Genomic DNA, 19,373 nt, shown 5'->3' on the forward strand with positions numbered 1-19,373 from the left:
CCCTAGCACTGTTACTTCTGTGTTCTCTTCCCTATAGCCATGCAGGCACAGCTTCTACAATACACTGAGCTAGTGTACAACAAGCTCCATCCCTGAATGTCATTGGTCACATGACTGCAACATCATGAAAGGTCCTATTGCACTACATGCAAAATACTGCCAATTAGTTTTGATGTCAGTTTGCAATGTGGAGAACAAATTTCTCAACATGGCTTGCACCCCTGATGATGATTAGCGATGGACCTCTGAATTAGAGATGGACCTCAGAAGATTTGTCTCATACCAGTTCACACAAAGGAGTTCTCCGAATCGCTTCAGTCCAAACTTACTCAGATAGAGCCGGAAGTGAAATTATTATACTCTCTTCGGACCACAGAGCATAAAAAGTGTAGGACCAGTGGAGGTGTAAAAAATACTCTTTTGGGCCTTCAATCTGTCTCTTCAGTGACTTCTAGCGGTGTACTGAAATGTCATGTCACATGGTGTGCCACGTCACCACTGAGGACTGTGATTGGGGTGACTCATAGGACATCACAGGAAAGTGCTAGAAGTAACTAAAGGCTAAGACAGAGCACAAGGAAAGCTCAAAAGAGGTAATAAAAGGTGAGTATAAATGTTTTGTTTTTTTTTATATTTGACACCTCCCATAGATCGCCAACCATAATTTACCACGATGCAGGTCTCAAGTGCCATTTTTCTTTTTTTTTCTTGCCTATCTCTAATGATGGCATACTCCAACTCCAGAGAGATATGACATAATTTGGGAGTATAACATAACTCTGGGTGGGTACCCCATAAGTATGATATGCCCTGCAAGCAATGCCAAATGTCCAAGCATACCAAACATACAGATTGAACTATGCTGCATTCCCCAAATATATCATTTGGAGCACTTATTACTTTTCAACATCCATATTCTTCAGATCCCTACCTTGAGGGTTCCATGGCCATCTTTTTGGTGCATGGATGGTCATAATTTTTCTTTGTTTGATATACGCAGTGCTAGCCAGTCCTGCTTTCAGGCTGACAAGGAGTTGTGACATTTGTGACAGTTGTGACTGACCTGGTAATAAGTGTCTGTCTGCATTCAATGTACATCCTGAAGGGATTTGGAATTAACCTGGAAATTAGAAAGGAGCCCGACTAATGCATTGAAGAAAACTCTTATCTACAGCAATGCACATACAATTTAAAACATAACTAGACACTTAATTCTTACAATATGATATATACATAATTCATCACCGTGCCCTACAGGACATAAGGTATTTTCATCCTGATAACAATACTATGAGATTGGATAGGTTATAGGTGTTCTCCTTTGCAAGCAGAGAAATCACTGGGAACAATTGCAGCTTTCTGTCCTGCTTGGAACAGCTTTAAAAAAGCTAAGTATAAAGCGAGTGTGGGAGCTTGCGAGTGTGGTTTGTTCCTAAGTGTGGTTTGTTCTAAGTGTGACTTAAGATTAAGTGACTTTAGATTCAGGGACTTTACCAGGAAAAACCTTTCACTCTTTATTTGAATTTATTTGTTTTGCTGTAATATTTCCCATCAGGTAAGATGAACTCCATATTTACCAATGCTGTCCAGTGTGCATCTTGCAACATGTATGCTCTGCTTGAGCAGCCGCTTGAGGGGGCATACTGTTGTGAAAGATGCAATCACATTGCACATTTGGAAGCCCAGATCATGGATCTAAATGGGCAAATTGAAACACTGAGATCCATTGATAACTTGGAAAGGAGTTTGTTGCTCACAGAGCAGCAACTCGTTGGGGCAAGTTCACAGGGGAATGGTAGCATGGAGGTGCAGAAACCTGAGGCAGCTAGCTTGGTGACAGAAAGCAGCAGGGTAGAGGGAAGGGTGCCAGGGAGGTTAGTCCTGAACTGGCACACCCCGATAAGTTTGCTAAATTGGCAGATGAGGGGGATGTTAGTACAGGGGTAACATTGCTGCAGCACGATACTTCCTCTGAAAGCCAGGGGAATGTCTGCTCCAGTAAGAAGGGGGATAGGAGCGCAGAGAAGACTAGACAGGTGCTGGTAGTGGGAGATTCAAATATTAGGAGAACAGATAGGGCAATCTGTCACAAAGACCGGGATCGTCGTACGGTGTGTTGCCTTCCTGGCGCTCGAGTTTGACACATCGCGGATCGAGTTGACAGATTACTGGGTGGAGCTGGTGTGGATCCAGCGGTCATGGTGCACATTGGTACAAATGACAAAGTTAGCAGTAGGTGGAACTTCCTTAAAAATGATTTCAGGGATTTAGGGAGCAAGTTGAAGGCAAGGACGTCCAGGGTAGTATTCTCAGAAATACTGCCTGTTCCACGAGCCACACAGGAAAGGCAGCGGGAGATTAGGGAGGTAAACAAGTGGCTCAAGAGTTGGTGTGGCAAGGAGGGGTTTAGGTTCCTGGAGAACTGAGCCGACTTTGCTGTGGGCTACAGGTTCTATGCTAGGGATGGGCTGCATCTCAATGGGGAGGGTGCAGCTGTGATGGGGGAGAAGATGGCTAGACGGTTGGAGGAGTGTTTAAACTAGGTACTGGGGAGGAGGGTAACAGATGTAGAGGGCAAGATAGTGTAGAAATGGAAAGAGGGCTAGATACTGTAACTGGGGTGGAGCGGGGAGGGGGGGGGGTTAGAGCAGTCAGTAGGCAATAGAAGAGTAGGAAAGATAAATCTATGAAATGTATGTATACGAATGCCCGAAGCCTCACTAACAAGATGGAGGAACTAGAAGTGATGATGTTGGAAGAAAATTATGACATAGTGGGGGTAAGTGAGACATGAGTAGACTCTAGCTATGACTGGGCTGTAAATATACAAGGGTACAGTATGTTTAGAAAGGAGGAAAATGATTATGTGGAGTCCTTATGGGTGGAAATTATGGGAGGAACAAAAAATAATAAAATACTGATAGGGGTTTATTATAAATCTCCAAATATAATGGAAGAAGCTGAAAATATACTAATAAAACAAATAGATGAGGCCGCAAAGCATAATAAAGTCATTATTATGGGGGATTTCAACTACCCTGATATCAACTGGAAGGCAGAAACCTGCAGGTCCAACAAAGGGAACAGGTTCTTGTCAGTAATAAAAGACAATTACCTATCACAACTAGTGCAGGATCCAACAAGAGGCGAGGCACGACTAGACCTAATTTTAACAAATGAACCTGGCACACTGTCAAAAGTGGAGGTTGGGGGACATCTGGGTAATAGTGACCATAACATAATAAGTTTTCTTGTACACATTAAGAAGACGTTCATTAGAGGGGGTACAAAAACACTAAACTTCACGAAGGCCAATTTTAACCAGCTGAGAGAGGAGCTTAGCAGCATAAACTGGGACAATGTCCTCAACGTGACAGGAACACAAACTAAATGGGACATCTTCAAAAATATACTAAATAAGAGCACTAGAAAACACATACCCTATGGACAGCTTGTCCTGGACTGGCTTAGGTTGGCAAAAATGCCGCCCTCCCTGAGGCCCTGGCACAGTGCCGCCTGAAGCGCTCGCTTCAGGTCGCCTCATGGGAGGTGCGGCACTGCCTATGGGAATAAGCGGACCAGAAATCATAGAAAACCAATATGGCTAACTAAAATGGTACAGAATGCAATGAGGGATAAAAAGGAAGCATTTAAAGTACTAAAACAAGAGAGTAGCGACACAGCATTAAAAAACTATAAGGAGAAAAATAAATTGTGCAAAAGACAAATAAAGGAGGGGAAGATTGAGGCTGAGAGAAACTTTGCCAAGGAAAGTAAAAGTAATCCAAAATAATTCTTCAATTACATAAATAATAAGAGAATAAAAACTTGCCAGTATGCAAGTAAACTGCTACCTACAATCCAATACTGTCTTCGAATGTGGAGTCTAAGGCATTCCCGATATTTTCACCAGGATGCACTAGGCAGGATGCTTCTTCTGCTTGGGACCCAGGTCACAAAGTCAAGTTAGTAAAAGAGTTTGCAGAATAATATGAATTACATAATAGTAGACTAAAGGAGTAATGAGGAGGCTGAGAATTGCCCAAACAAACATTAAAACAATCTCAGGCAAATGACTGAACTACAGCCAAGTCTATTTTGGGGTCTGTTTCGGACCTGTTCAGTCCTAACAAAATCAGTGGGTGAACCTCATGTGAGGAATCTGGTGAGGTTCAATCAACAAATACTCTTAGTGGCGTTCAGTGGCCTCCATTATAAGGGTATGGTATGAACTTTGCAGAAATAGTAAGTACAAAGGACCTCAAGCAGCTCATATTCCATATTCCCTTGGTCAGTCCACCAAGTATTTTACTAGTGATGTACATGGCCAATATGGTAACAGGGCCCAGAGGAGATGCGGCACACATTGACACTAAGGAAATTACATCAGTGGTTCTGTGTGGCCCTTCCTATCTGTATCATGGAACAGGAATGCAATGGGGAGTGCTTTAATATAATCCCCCTGGGGAACGATAGGCTGGGTCGCCGGATCCAATTTAATAGCAGTTAATGCCCTCCAGCATGTGTTTGGAAACCCCCACAACTGTAGGTTATGTCATTAGATAAACCGACAACTGTTAGTATTATGGCTGCCAAATTACCAATCTGGTATAGTCAATTGAGGAATGATTCCAGCAACCCAGGAAATGCATAGTGACTGGTAAAGACACTATGATAGAGGTAGATTACATTTGGGACTGGCCTTCTAAGAATATCAGCTATGTTGTATACTAGGGCCAATACTCCTCTCCAGGTGTAACAGGAAGAGAAAATGACAGTACCTGGATGGACGGTGCCCCTTTCCTGTCACTGGTGGTCATTGAAAAACTTTTCACACCACAAGGTTCTTGTTATGTGGTCCATATGCGTTATGTTTGGCCATATGTGGCTGACACCTACCTGATGTGTAGATACATTTGGTTAACTATTAGTGTCTTTATACATTTGCCCCTGAGAGTGGCAGCCAGTGAATCTGGGTGGCAGTGTTTATTCTTAGCATAGCTTCATCAGTGTATTTTTTTCCAGAAAACCCCGCTAATATCTAAAGTAGGTTCCAACTTATTGAAATGTATTATATATTTCAAGATGGATTGGATATTTCTTCATGAATGAAAGAGAAGAAATTAAGAGCTTTTTTACATTTTTATCTTTAGTTAACATACATTACTCCAATTTATTTAATTGATTTGACTAAAACCTCTTGTGAATTAGGAATTTCTGAAGTTAGATGACGTTCAATTAAACCCATGCAAGATGTAAAAATTGAATGACATAACATAAATGGGCTAATGGGATGCCGGCTTTAATAGCATACTTGGCACTTCTCAGAAAACGAAAAGATAAAAGCTTGTGTATTTCTAGTTTTTCAATTAGTTCATTTCCAAGGTGCCTGTTTGTACCTACTTGAACAGATCAATGAGAAACAACAGTAAAAGCATGCAATTTAATATAATTAACTGTATTAGCATTCTTACGCAATAGCATGACACAAGGAGCAATGGATATATAACTAGAAATGAGGAAACTGGTTTGGAACATAACGGGTTTGGATTTAAAGGGATTCTTTCATTAGAATCCCATTTTTAACTTAGCCCACGTTGGAATAGCCTTCAGAAAAGCTATTCTTCCCCTAACTTTAGAACTCTTCTACGCTCGGCTGTTCGGTAGATATCCCAGTTTTTGTTGTTATGCTAATGAGTCTCCAGACAGCACAGGGGGAGTTCCCCCATGCTCAAACAGCACTGGTGGTGTGCCCTGTGCTGCTTGAAAACTCTCCAGTGCCACCTCCATCTTCTTCTCCGCCATTGCCTCTTCTTCCACGCCACCATTACATCTTCATCCAAAAACGCCAACTGCGCATGTCTGTCAGCCATTTTTCTGTGTTCGAACAGGAGAGCCCACAGGAAAATGGCCGATAGGCATTGTGCAGTCAGAGCTTTTGGATGAAGATGCAACGGTGACTTGGGAGAAGAGGAGGCGGCGCTGGAGAGTTTTCAAGCAGGACAGGGAGCACGTCAGGGATCAAATAGGTTTCCCCATAACTCCTTGTAAAAAGCTCTCATGACAGGAGACAGTCAATAATCAGAAACTATACTCTACAGAGCTTATATAATCACTTTTCACCATCCGCTGTGCATTCATGTCGGGAATACAAATGCTCACTATACCATATACACTATACACTAAACTATATAATTTATCCTTGGGTACAGTGAGCAGTTTTAACTGCCAAGTGTTGCTGTAATTTATTTTCAGAAATTATTATGTAGCTTATGGTGAAAGTAGAAAATTTTTTCAGGAATACGTAGTTTCAGTGTGCAATATGTTGTGCCATGTTTGTATCAGAGCTGAATGCTGCAAAAGCTGTTGTGCCCAAGATACCCACTTAATGATTTTTAGAGCGTCTCTGCTGACAACAGATTGGTGCAATGCATCGGGCACTGATACGGCCGTATTTCTGAAAAACTGCAATTTTCCCTTTTCATTATTAATTGCGCATTAATTTCTGAAAATGAAATTAATACAACACTCAAGGGTTAAAAATGCTTGCTACACCACTTGATAAATCCCTTGAGGGGTGTAGTTTCCAAATGCAAGTAGAATGAAAAAAATACATACTCACTCGAGTCCTGTTATGGTTGCCATCTGCAATGTAATGCAGGCCTCAGTCCTCTTCCAGTTGGTAGCCTGAGTTGTTGTGGCGTGGCTCAGTGGCTTGTAGCTTATAAAGGAAACCGGAGGGACACGTGGGAGTAATGGACCTCTGTGTCCCTCCATAGTAATCAACTGTATTGGCGGCTATTTATGAGGTAGGATTATAATGGGATCAATTATTTTTTGGTGTTGGGCCTCTTGCAACCCTGAGATATAATCCAAATTTCCTTTATTATAATCCATCCATGATCAGAAAAGAGCCCTCATATCAACTGTTAAGAACAATGATGGAGCAATGATGATTTTTGCGTGTTTTACTGGTTTCAAACTGAAGTATTATAATATATATATATATATATATATATATATATATATATATATATATATAAGGCAACCTATCCAATAGCTAACACTACAACAGAATGGCTGAAAAAGAAAAGAATCAAGGTGCTGCAATGGGCCAGTTCAAGTCCGCCCCTCACCCAATTCTGTGGCAGGACCTTAAGTGAGCTGTGCATAAACAAATGCCCACAAACCTCAATGCAATGAACCAATCTTGTGTCAGAGAATGGGCCAAAATACCTCTACAACAATATGAGAGACTAATAAAGTCATACAGAAAACGATTATTTCAAGTTATTGCTGCTAAATGTGATTCTACAACTACTGATTATTAGTGTGTACTTAGTTTTCCACATATGGATTTTCGATTTTGGCTTTATTTTTGTTAAACATGACCTAATAGTACCTCCAACAGTATCCAACTTTTTGGATCCTTCAATAGGCACTGCTTCTGGCACAGTTGGAAGTTTTTCTCTAGCCCCCACTGTTCTTGAACGATCAGTGGTGTTATTTTCAGCATCTCAAATGTTAACTTAGACTGCCTACTGTCATGTGGGTATTCCTGGGCTAGAGCAGACACTATGAGATTATCCAGTTGAAATTATTGGGAGCAACCCAGATAGACCAGGAAAGGTAATTAAATGTTTTTTATTTTAATTTTGCACAACTTCCCTGCCCTCCAGCTATCATACTACTTTCCAGAATACACCCCAGAGTATAGAAACAACTATTTCCCAATAAATCTCATGTGTATTGACCAAGATCGTTGCAAAATTAATTTTCCAAAATAATGAATCTCATAAGGTTTGCCCATCACTAGTCTTGAAACTTAAATGGGTTGTCCAGGCAAAATTGGACAACCCCATTAACTTTTAAATCAGCAGAGGGCAGAGAAAAAAATGCATTCTCGCCTGTCCCTGATGCTTCAGTGTCCTCCACGTGGCTTCTCTCTGGTCTCTTCCAGAGTTCCACTGAAGCCGGGGATTGGCCTCAGTGGTCAAGTGACCAATCAGCAGCTTCAGAGGAACTCCATAAGAGATCTGTTGTGAAGAAGGAGTGGAAAGTGCTGGTAGGACACCTGAGGTGAGTATAATTTTTTAAAAAATTTTTCACTGCCACTGGATGATTTAAAAGTTAAAGGGGTTGTCCATTTTTGCCTGGACAACCCTTTTAAAGCCATAAAACCAACAAACTACTGGCTAACACTTGGTTGTTACATCATGGTATTTTAGGAGGAGGAGGAGGAGGCTGTTGTACATTATCATAGTAAATAGGTTTACTATACAGTCCTATGAAAAAGTTTGGGCACCCCTATTAATCTTAATCATTTTTAGTTCTAAATATTTTGGTGTTTGCAACAGCCATTTCAGTTTGATATATCTAATAACTGATGGACACAGTAATATTTCAGGATTGAAATGAGGTTTATTGTACTAACAGAAAATGCGCAATATGCATTAAACCAAAATTTGACCGGTGCAAAAATATGGGCACCTCAACAGAAAAGTGACATTAATATTTAGTACATCCTCCTTTTGCAAAGATAACAGCCTCTAGTCGCTTCCTGTAGCTTTTAATCAGTTCCTGGATTCTGGATGAAGGTATTTTGGACCATTTCTTTCTACAAAACAATTCAAGTTCAGTTAAGTTTGATGGTCGCCGAACATGGACAGCCCGCTCTCAAATGATCTGAAAACAAAGATTGTTCAACATAGTTGTTCAGGGGAAGGATACAAAAAGTTGTCTCAGAGATTTAACCTGTCAGTTTCCACTGTGAGGAACATAGTAAGGAAATGGAAGACCACAGGGACAGTTCTTGTTAAGCCCAGAAGTGGCAGGCCAAGAAAAATATCAGAAAGGCAGAGAAGAAGAATGGTGAGAACAGTCAAGGACAATCCACAGACCACCTCCAAAGAACTGCAGCATCATCTTGCTGCAGATGGTGTCACTGTGCATCGGTCAGCTATACAGCGCACTTTGCACAAATAGAAGCTGTATGGGAGAGTGATGAGAAAGAAGCCGTTTCTGCATGTACGCCACAAATAGAGTTGCCTGAGGTATGAAAAAGCACATTTGGACAAGGCAGCTTCATTTTGGAAACAAAAATTGAGTTGTTTGGTTATAAAAAAAAAGGCGTTATGCATGGCGTCCAAAAAGAAACAGCATTCCAAGAAAAACACATGCTACCCACTGTAAAATTTGGTGGAGGTTCCATCATGCTTTGGGGCTGTGTGGCCAATGCTGGCATCGGGAATCTTGTTAAAGTTGAGGGTCGCAGGGATTCCACTCAGTATCAGCAGATTCTTGAGAATAATGTTCAAGAATCAGTGACGAAGTTGAAGTTACGCCGGGGATGGATATTTCAGCAAGACAATGATCCAAAACACCGCTCCAAATCCTCAGGCATTCATGGAGAGGAACAATTACAATGTTCTGGAATGGCCATCCCAGTCCCCAGACCTGAATATCATTGAACATCTGTGGGATGATTTGAAGCGGGATGTCCATGCTCGGCGACCATCTAACTTAACTGAACTTGAATTGCTTGTCCAAAATACCTTTATCCAGGATCCAGGAACTGATTAAAAGCTACAGGAAGCGACTAGAGGCTGTTATCTTTGCAAAAGGAGGATCTACTAAATATTAATGTCACTTTTCTGTTGAGGTGCCCATACTTTTGCACCGGTCAAATTTTGGTTTAATGCATATTGCACATTTTCTGTTAGTACAATAAACCTCATTTCAATCCTGAAATATTACTGTGTCCATCAGTTATTAGATATATCAAACTGAAATGGCTGTTGCAAATACCAAAATATTTAGAACTAAAAATGATTAAGATTAATAGGGGTGCCCAAACTTTTTCATAGGACTGTATATCTGCTATGAAAACATGTCTGACCTCTTCCCCCAGATGCAAACAGAACTTGGTGTTTCAGCCAAATATTATTATTATTATTATTATTATTATTATTATTATTATTATTATTATCATTGTTTATTTATATAACACCATTAATTCCATGGTGCTTTACATTTGGGGGTTACATACAATACACAAAATATACAGGTAGATATAATACTAACAATGACCGACTGGCACAGTGGGATAGAGGGCCCTGCCCGCAAGGGCTTACAATGTATGAATATCCACTTCTCTTTATGAAAACCTGAAGTTCAAACATTGGATTTCCTCCTACTAGTATTGTGGAGACAATTGGGGACATTTGAGTTGTGACCAAAATAATAGGAGTTCCAATATATTGTTGCTGGAAATATATTGAAAACACTTTGGAATTGAAAGGTTGAGGCTGTTGAGCAGTGGCCCTTTAATCCTTCCTTATATATATGCATATTCTACTGATTCATCTTCAATAAGTCTAGGACTAGGTTCATTATTAATAACCTTTATTGTTCTACTACAGAAATGATGAAAAACAACATGAACTTGTTGACTAATGGTATAGACAGCAGGAAGTCTTCAAAGCAGAGGCTTAAATGAAATATTATATCGCAATAAAATGTTTATTTATATAAGTAATATGTGCTTACACTGACATGTTTTGTATCCCTGAATAAACTGTTTGACAAGGACTCTTAGTACTCGGGGAATACAGTCAACTCAGATTATGATACTGAGCCCGTCATGAAATTGTGTTAGAGAAGGAAGAAAAGATGCGTAACCTTGAATATTTCTTTACTCAACATTGTGAGACTGCACAAAAAAACAATAGCATTAGAGCTTAAAACTTGACTAAAGCCGTGGATTTTATTTAATTTCTTCAGGGATTTAGCTCCTATGTGTCAGTTAAAATAAAGCCTGGCAAATATATGCATTCTGAAATGCAAGCATGTTTCTACAGAGAATAGAATGAATTACTTTATAAAGAATTAAACATTTGATAGCTGTATAAAACATAAATGTATATGTTTGCATTGAACAACACTGAGAGAATTGCCCACGCAATATACCATGCAACACTAACTGTACTTGAGGATGGGGCCATCAATGATTTCCCTTAAAGACAGTTTCCCAAGCACAAAGTATTAAATGATATATATTATCTGATTCTCGCTGTGTTTCGGCTCAATTTGACTTTTTTATTTCTAAAATGCTGTTCAAAAGATATGGCCCCTAGAAGATTATGTGAATTAGCTCTTATTCCTTAAGCGGAGCCACTGGTGGGTCTAATCAAGCAGCTTTATCTAGGTCCTTTTTCAAGCGAGAGCTCTCACAAGTAATAGCACCTATGTTGGAGAAGTTATCTGCCCTCAGGTTGGCAATCAAGCATCTGGGTCATAGAGTAGACACGATAGAAGAGCAACAGTCCACCACTGTGACTTTTTCCACAACTCTAGAACAAGTGTATGTTAGTCAGCTAGATGCTCTGAATTTAGCTTTTAACATGCTAGAGGACCGAGAAAACAAGGGATGGTATATGAACATTAGATTTAAAGGAATCCCAGAGTCCATAGCACATGAAGAACTTCCTGAAACTGCTCAGGAGATTTTTGCTACATTGCTGGCTACAGGTCAGTCAAAAGACATTGCCCATTGAGTCTTTTACCCCAGTTCTTCAGAAAGTGAACCCCCTTACATCTTAAAGAGGACCTCTCACCATGTCCAACAAGTCCAGCTCTTTACATCATTAAATAAAGGATACTCCACTGATTCCAGAACAGTTTGAATTTTTTCTCTAGTCCTCACCATTACTGAGCAATCAATACAGTTAATGTTTGAGTACTATCAATAGAGAAACTAAACAGTATATCAGGTACAAAAATGTGGTGTCAGACAGGAGCAGGCAAGTGGTGTAATTCTGAGCTCTGACACTGGTTGCCTCTGATTGGAGATCTTAATCATGCCTGACCTTCTGACATTATATAGCTTAACCCCTTCCCAACATCTACTGCAATAGTAATGCGGATACCAGGTTTTAAAAGATGGTGGCCCATACAGCGGAGACCTGAAGCTAATGCCTGTGATCAGAGTCCACTATGATCGCAGGCATTGCAAATCATGAACCTCGAAACCAGTACACATTAGGTATCCCTGTGTCCAAAAACACCCGCTCTACAAAATTATAAAAATATTTTTTCCATATGGTGAACGCTGTAGCGGGAAAAAGAAATCAAAAGTGCCAAAACGCTGTTTTATCTTTGCTTCATCTCTGATAAAAATTAGAATAAAAAGTGATATTCACCAAAATGGTATAACAGAAAATTACACCTGGCCTCACAAAAAAAGACACCTTATGCATCCCTGTACATAGAAATATTAAAAAAAGGTTACTGGTATCGACTTTAAGAATAGTTTTTTTGCAAAGTTTTTAGGTTTTTGTTAAAGGGTTAAAATGTAAACAAAACTATATAAAATTGGCATGCCCAGAATTGTACCGAAACATAAAATATAGGTAACATGTCATTTTGGATGCAGAGTGAACACCGTAAAATCGAAGCCCGTTAGAAAGTCACATAAATGCAATTTTTCTCCAATTCTACTCCATTCTGAATTTTTTTTCAGCTTCTCAATACATGGTACAGAATAATAATTGCAACCATTATGAAGAAAAATGTGTCCCACAAACATTAAGCCCTCATGGCTCTATGAAACAACAAATAAAAAAGTGATGGGGTTTGGATGGTGGGTAGGAAAAATAGATACAGTCTTGGAATCCCTGGTGAAGTTGTATACCACCAATTCAGGACATGCCCTGTGACTATCAATTACCCTGAAGAAATTTAATGACTTTGTGAAAGGCATTAGAGTTAAAGGTAGGGATATTACCTAAGCTTTGAACCTGTTACTAGCCTCCTCCGTATGTGTTTCATCTACATACCAGAAAGCCTTAGACTGGGGCCCCACATTGCGGAAATGCAGCTTATTTTGTTGCAGATTTTGTTGTGGTTTTTTGAGCCAAAGCCAGGACTAGACTGAACAGAAGTTAGAAGTTTAAGCGCTTCCTATATATTTCCAATTCCATTTGCAGCCACTCCTGGCTTTGGCTCAAAAAAACGCAACAAAATCTGCAACAAAAAAAAGCTGCGTTTCCACAACGTGGGACCTCAGTCGTAATCAGGTTTCACAGAAGGTAAAGAAGGCTTCCCTAGAGGATACTTGGAGACTGGTTCGCTGTTCTTCTAGGGACTATTCTTAATACTCCTCTATTCACAGGTCATACCTAACTCACAGCATTGTGCTGGATTTAAATAGCTTGTTCTACTGCTCACTCTTATCAGCCAGATTCTGTTTTTGCTGTTATTAGCTTCTAGAACTCAACCATAACATACTAATTTTGCAGACAACCTTTTAATGCTTATTAGCAATCCTAAACAGGCCTTACCATTCATGATTGATCTATTTGACCAATTTAGAAGACTCTCCGACTTAAATGAATTACCCAAAGTTTGAAGCTTTGAACACTACTGCCCCCAGTCATATACAACAAATTCAACAGTCTTCTGCATTCTGCTGCAAACTTCTCAACTCACCTATTTGGTCATTCAATTAACCTGTGACCCCAGACAACTGTATCAAGACAATTATGCTCCTCTTATAGCTAATATCCAATACCAGCTGCAATTTTTTCTGCCCATGATGTGCTGGATTTGGAGAAAAAGTATTCTTAAACCTAAAATATTGTACCTCCTTCAGATTATTTCAATATCCCTACTTTGCTCTTTTTTTATGCCGATGCATGCAATATTTAGCACTTTCATCTGGAAGGAAGAGCCCTAGACTGGTATATGACAGGCTAATATAGAAAAAAACCCACTGGAGGATTTGGCCTACCAGATATTCGTACGTATTATGAAGCAACCCATGTGAAAGAGGTGGTTACAGTTGAACAACCTGTCTGTAGGCACTCTGAAAGGACAACGCTATCGCAGACACAGTGGGCTGAATTCACTCTCCCTTTAGTTGTATCACAAGTCGCAGTATTGGCAATTTTAAGCCACTAGCTACTGCTTCCCCAATAATTTTGGACACTATCCCATGGCTAACAGCAAACTTGATTCAGTTTCTGCTATGTCGTGGTTCTCTATATATGTCAGAGTTTTGGAGTTATCTCTGAAAACACAAACTAAAACTTTTTAAAGGCTGCTTTCATAGACTTACCCTATCTTGAACTGACAGGTTCTCTCTTTTTATCACCACATCAGGCTATTACACATAAATACCCAATAGTCAAAAACCTCATTAGGGTGCGTTCACACGATGTAACGTGCCGCGTGATGTGGCACGTATACGGCGTGTGAGACTTTGCGCGCCGTAAACGCTCCCATTGATTTCAATGGGAGTTAGGAACGTATACGCCACGTTAGTTTGTGGCGCACCCTTAGGTTGTAAAAATGTCTTAAGGAAAAGCTCCCCAATAGAGCCATTTCGGTTTTGTATGATATGAGGATTAAAATAATAATAATAATAATAGTAATTCTTGTTCTTGAAAAATAGTAGAATAGTAGCTTGTTGTGATCATAGTGCTTACCTTACAGGTCAGCACTGCCAGCCAGTCTAGGGCATAGTGATATCGAAACTGGGAAAAGAAGCAGATGTACACTGTTATCAGTTCTTGTTGTGTCTGCATGTCGTAAAACTAGGCCCGGAAGTGGATCTCCCTGTAAGGGCATGTACCCTGTGACTGTAGTATGTCATACTTCCTAAAAGTATCCACTGGATGCTGCAATAAACTGAAACATTTGCTTGAGATACACTGGTGTCTGAGTCTGTTTCCCGAGTGCTCGAACTTATTGATTATTGATTTGGCCCCTAATAATGATTACCTACACTCCTTTACAAAAACTTAACACCAGCTGATATATGGCCATGAGAATCCAAGTTGGGTGGAATCTTTAATTATTCAGTTATTTGGCCTATCTATCAGAGGCCTAATGGATTCTCGCGCTGCGTGCGCATTCAGGATAACTCCTAAAAAATAATGACAAGGTGGTATTTCTCTATCCTCCATGGTTAGCCATGGTGGCTACTTGTTGGAGTTGTGGAAGGGTTGGCACCACCCTGGGCCATGTATTTTGACCCCGCCCCTGTATACAACCTCTCTGGAAAGAAGTGGAGTCCTATGTCAATAGGATTTACCACAGCTCTATTTTTTTGACTCCTGAATCTATCCTCTTAGTGTCCCCCCATGAATTATGGTTATCAACCAAATTCTGCTTACCCAGTCAGATGATATAGGCAGCTGTACTATTCATTCTGCCATTATGGCCATCGACTCCTCACAGTTTCTAAATTTACTAACTCTTCTCTGCCGCTCTCTGATCACAACCTTTTATCTCTCGTTATCAGTGCCCTTTCCCCTTCACAAGATACACCTACCCATCACACATATAGGAACTTGCGTGCTATTGACACCCAGCACCTCTCAGATACTCTACAGTCCTCTTTGTCCCCCCATCTCCTCAATCTCCTGTCACAATCTGGCCACCAGTCACTATAATGAAACACTTAAGAATGCATTGAATGAGGTGGTTCCCCCCTCCACTCGTGAAGTTCCACAAAGGAGGAAGCAACCCTGGCACACGTCACAGACACGTTTTCTTCAGCAGTGCTCTAGGTGTGCCGAACATCTGTGGAGAAAATCACATGCACCTGCAGATTTCCTCCACTTCAAATTTATGCGCTTAAAACATATAGTTATGCCCCTTACCTCGCCAAACAAGCCAAACATTTAACCACCCTCATCTCTTCTCTCTCAAGCAACCCTAAAAGGCTTTTTGAAACTTTTCACTATTTACTCACACCCGAGGTGCAGACGCCATTCACAGACCTTAGTGCTGATGACCTGGTCACTTATTTCCATGATAAAATGGATAAGATCCATCAGGAAATAACTGCCCAATCCCATTGATTCCCACACCTACCATAGTACTGGTCCCCTTACCAACCGCACTTCAGACTGTCCATTCTCATCTTTTGAACCTGTTACAGAAGAGGAAGTATCCCAGCTACTTTCTTCTTTTTTTATTTTATTTTATTTTTAAATGTAAATTGAGAGCCCCATATAGGGATCACAATGTACTTTTTTTTCTTCCTATCAGTATGTCTTTGTAGAATGAGAGGAAATCCATGCAAACACGGGGAGAACATACAAATTCCTTGCAGATGTTGTTCCTGGCGGGGGATTCAAACCCAGGACTCCAGTGCTGCAAGGCTGCAGTGCTAACCACTGAGCCTCTGTGTTGCCCCCCAGCTACTTTCTTCATCTCGCCCTACAACCTGCAGTAGTGACCCCTTCCCCTCCAATCTCTGTCGCCTGCTGTCACAACTTACCTTACTAAAATATTTACCCTCTCTCTTCTGGAATTTTCCCATCCTCTTTCAAGCATGCTATTGAAAAAACCCTCCCTGGACCTGTCCTGTGCTGCTAACTATCGACCTGTCTCTAATCTCGCCTTCATCTCTAAAATCTTGGAATGCCTGGTCTATTCTTGTTTAATCTGCTATCTCTCTGCTAACTCTCTGCTTGACCCCTTAAAATCTGGTTTCTGCGCTCTGCACTCTACTGAAGCAGCCCTCACAAAAGTATCCAATGATCTCTTAATGGCTAAATCTAATGGTGACTTCTCTATTCTTATTCTTCTAGACCTCTCTGCAGCTTTTGACACTGTTGACCATTAACTCCTCCTCACTATGCTCCGCTCAGTCAGCCTCAAGGACACTATGCTCTCCTGGTTCCCTCTTATCTCTCAGATCACACATTCAGTGTATCATTTGCAGGCTCTGTTTCTTCCCTCTTTCCCTTGCTGTTGGGGTTCCTCAGGGCTTGGTCCTAGGCCCCCTGCTCTTTTCTCTCTACACAGCCCCATTGGACAAACCATCCCCAGATTTGGCTTCCGATATCATCTTTATGCTGATGACACCCAATTATATACATCTTCCCGTGACTTCACCCCTGCACTCATACAGAACACCAGTGACTGTCTTTATTATGTCTCAAATATCATGTCCTCACTCTAAATCTCTCCAAGACTGAACTACTACTGTTTCCACCATCTAATAGATCTGTTCCTGATATATCCATTACAGTCTTAGGCCTTACTATAACTCCTAGGCAGCATTCCCGCTGCATCGCGGTTATGTTTGACTCAGACCTTTCCTTCACCCCCCATATTGAATCACTGGCACACTCATGTCACCTCCACCTCAAAAACATCTCCAGAATACATCCTTTCCTTACCAGAGATACATTAAAGACATTTATTGTCTCTCTGATTCATTCTCGCCTTGACTACTGTAATTCCTTACTAATCGGTCTTCCCCTCACTAAACTCTCCCCTCTACAATCTATTCTGAGTTCAGCGGCCAGGCTCATCTATCTGTATAGATGCTACAGCGATGCCTCCAGTCTGTGCCGGTCACTACATTGGCTGCCAATGCATTATAGAATAAAGTATAAAGTTAGCACCCTCATCCACAAGGCTCTCCATAATGCTGCACCTCCCTACATTTCCTCCCTCATCTCTTTTTTTTTTTTTTCTTAAATGTAGATTGTGAGCTCCACATAGGGCTCACAATGTACATTTTCCCCCTATCAGTATGTCTTTTTGGAATATGGGATGGAAATCCATGCAAACATGGGGAGAACATACAAACTCCTGGCAGATAGTTTTTTGCCCTTGGTGGAATTTGAACACCAGGACCCAGCGCGGCAAGACTGCAGTGCTAACCACTGAGCCACCATGTGGCCCTTCATTTCCTCCCTCATCTCTGTCTATCGCCCAACCCATGCTCTCTGTTCACTCAATGACCTAACACTTACATCCTCTATTATCAGAACTTCCCGCGCTCGTATACAAGACTTCTCCTGAGTTGCACCACTTCTCTAGAATGCTCTATCCTGGACAATCAGATTAACTCCCAATTTCTACAGCTTCAAGCGAAACTGAAGACACATCTTTCCAGACAGACCTATCACAATTCTTAATGTAAACCCTTCCGTAACGTAATTAGAATCCCTAAAATCTAACCCTCCTCTGTTCCAGCTCCCACATTACCCCACATGATATGTTGCCATTTCAGGATAACTTTATATGTCGAACCTCCATCCACATGTTAAAGGACACAACTGGTGATGGCTCATAAAGTTTTATGTTTGTGTAATGACAGTAACCTCTATTACAAAATTGTCTGACCACTGTATAAGCAATGCCGCCCCTGCTACCTCTTGTGTCACCCCCTCTACCTCATAGATTGTAAGCTCTTGAGAGCAGGGCCCTCAGTCCCTTTGTGTAAAAGGACTTTCGTTGTAATGTATCTTTCTGTCTGTATTTGAACTCTACAAATTGTACAGTGCTGCGGGATATGTTGGCGCTATATAAAAAAAGGTATTAATTATTATTATTATTATTATTATTATTATTATTGCTAAGCGCAGACATCCCCACAATAGCTCAGTGGTTTGATAAAATTATACAAATCCATAGACTAAAGGAATTTGTCCCTTTATAAGATCATTGGTGTAGAGATAAACTTGTAATATCTTTTGTCTCCAGGAGACACATTTATTGGCAAGTGATAATTACAACCTGTCCCATATGACTTTGTACATTTCTTTTGTTCCAACATTAATAAGAAGCACAAAAGATTGTGTATTGCTGTGAAAAATATGATTGACTTTAATACCCATGAAATTGCAATAGATCTCCATGAACAGTTTAGAATTTTGATATGCTCTATAAATCGAGTACATTATATGTTAGTGTCTGTATTTGCTTCAAACAAAGCTCAAACCAGTTTCATAAATGGACCTTATAAAAATTCCTTCACTGTAGCTAAGGGTCATGTTATTTTATGTGGGGACTTTAATTCTCCAGTTTCTAGGTTATGGGATTGTATCTCACCTGCTGGTGTGGACAGTTAAGAGCTTGGGCGCCTTGTCTTGGAAAATTATCTGCATGATTGTACTAGGATGCAAACGAGAGCAATTATACATCCCTTTCTTTCAGACATGTCTCACATTGAAAAATCAATTTCTTTCTAGTGGACCGCTTTACCATTCCGCTACGCAAGAAATCTAGCATACGCTAGGTTCACACTAGCGCCCGGAGTCCGTTCTGAGCTTTCTGTCTTCTGCATGCAGAAGACGGAAAGCTGTCAGACTGGGTCCGGCCATGTGCGCCGGTGAGCGTTTTATGCTCTCCGCTGCTAAGCTATTTTTTTTAAACCAGACACAGAGTACTGCATGTCCGACCCTGTGTCCGATTTAAAAAAAAAAAAAAAAAAGGTTTTGCGGCGGAGAGCATAAAACGCTCGCCGGTGCTCATGGCCGGACATCTTTCAAACCCACGCATATACTGGTAAGCATGGTAGGCTATATAGCTATGCTGCTTACATAGTGACAATCTGGTGACTTCTG

The sequence above is a fragment of the Leptodactylus fuscus genome, chromosome 3 (genome assembly GCF_031893055.1).
Source record: "Leptodactylus fuscus isolate aLepFus1 chromosome 3, aLepFus1.hap2, whole genome shotgun sequence".
In the NCBI taxonomy this organism is placed as follows: domain Eukaryota; kingdom Metazoa; phylum Chordata; class Amphibia; order Anura; family Leptodactylidae; genus Leptodactylus; species Leptodactylus fuscus.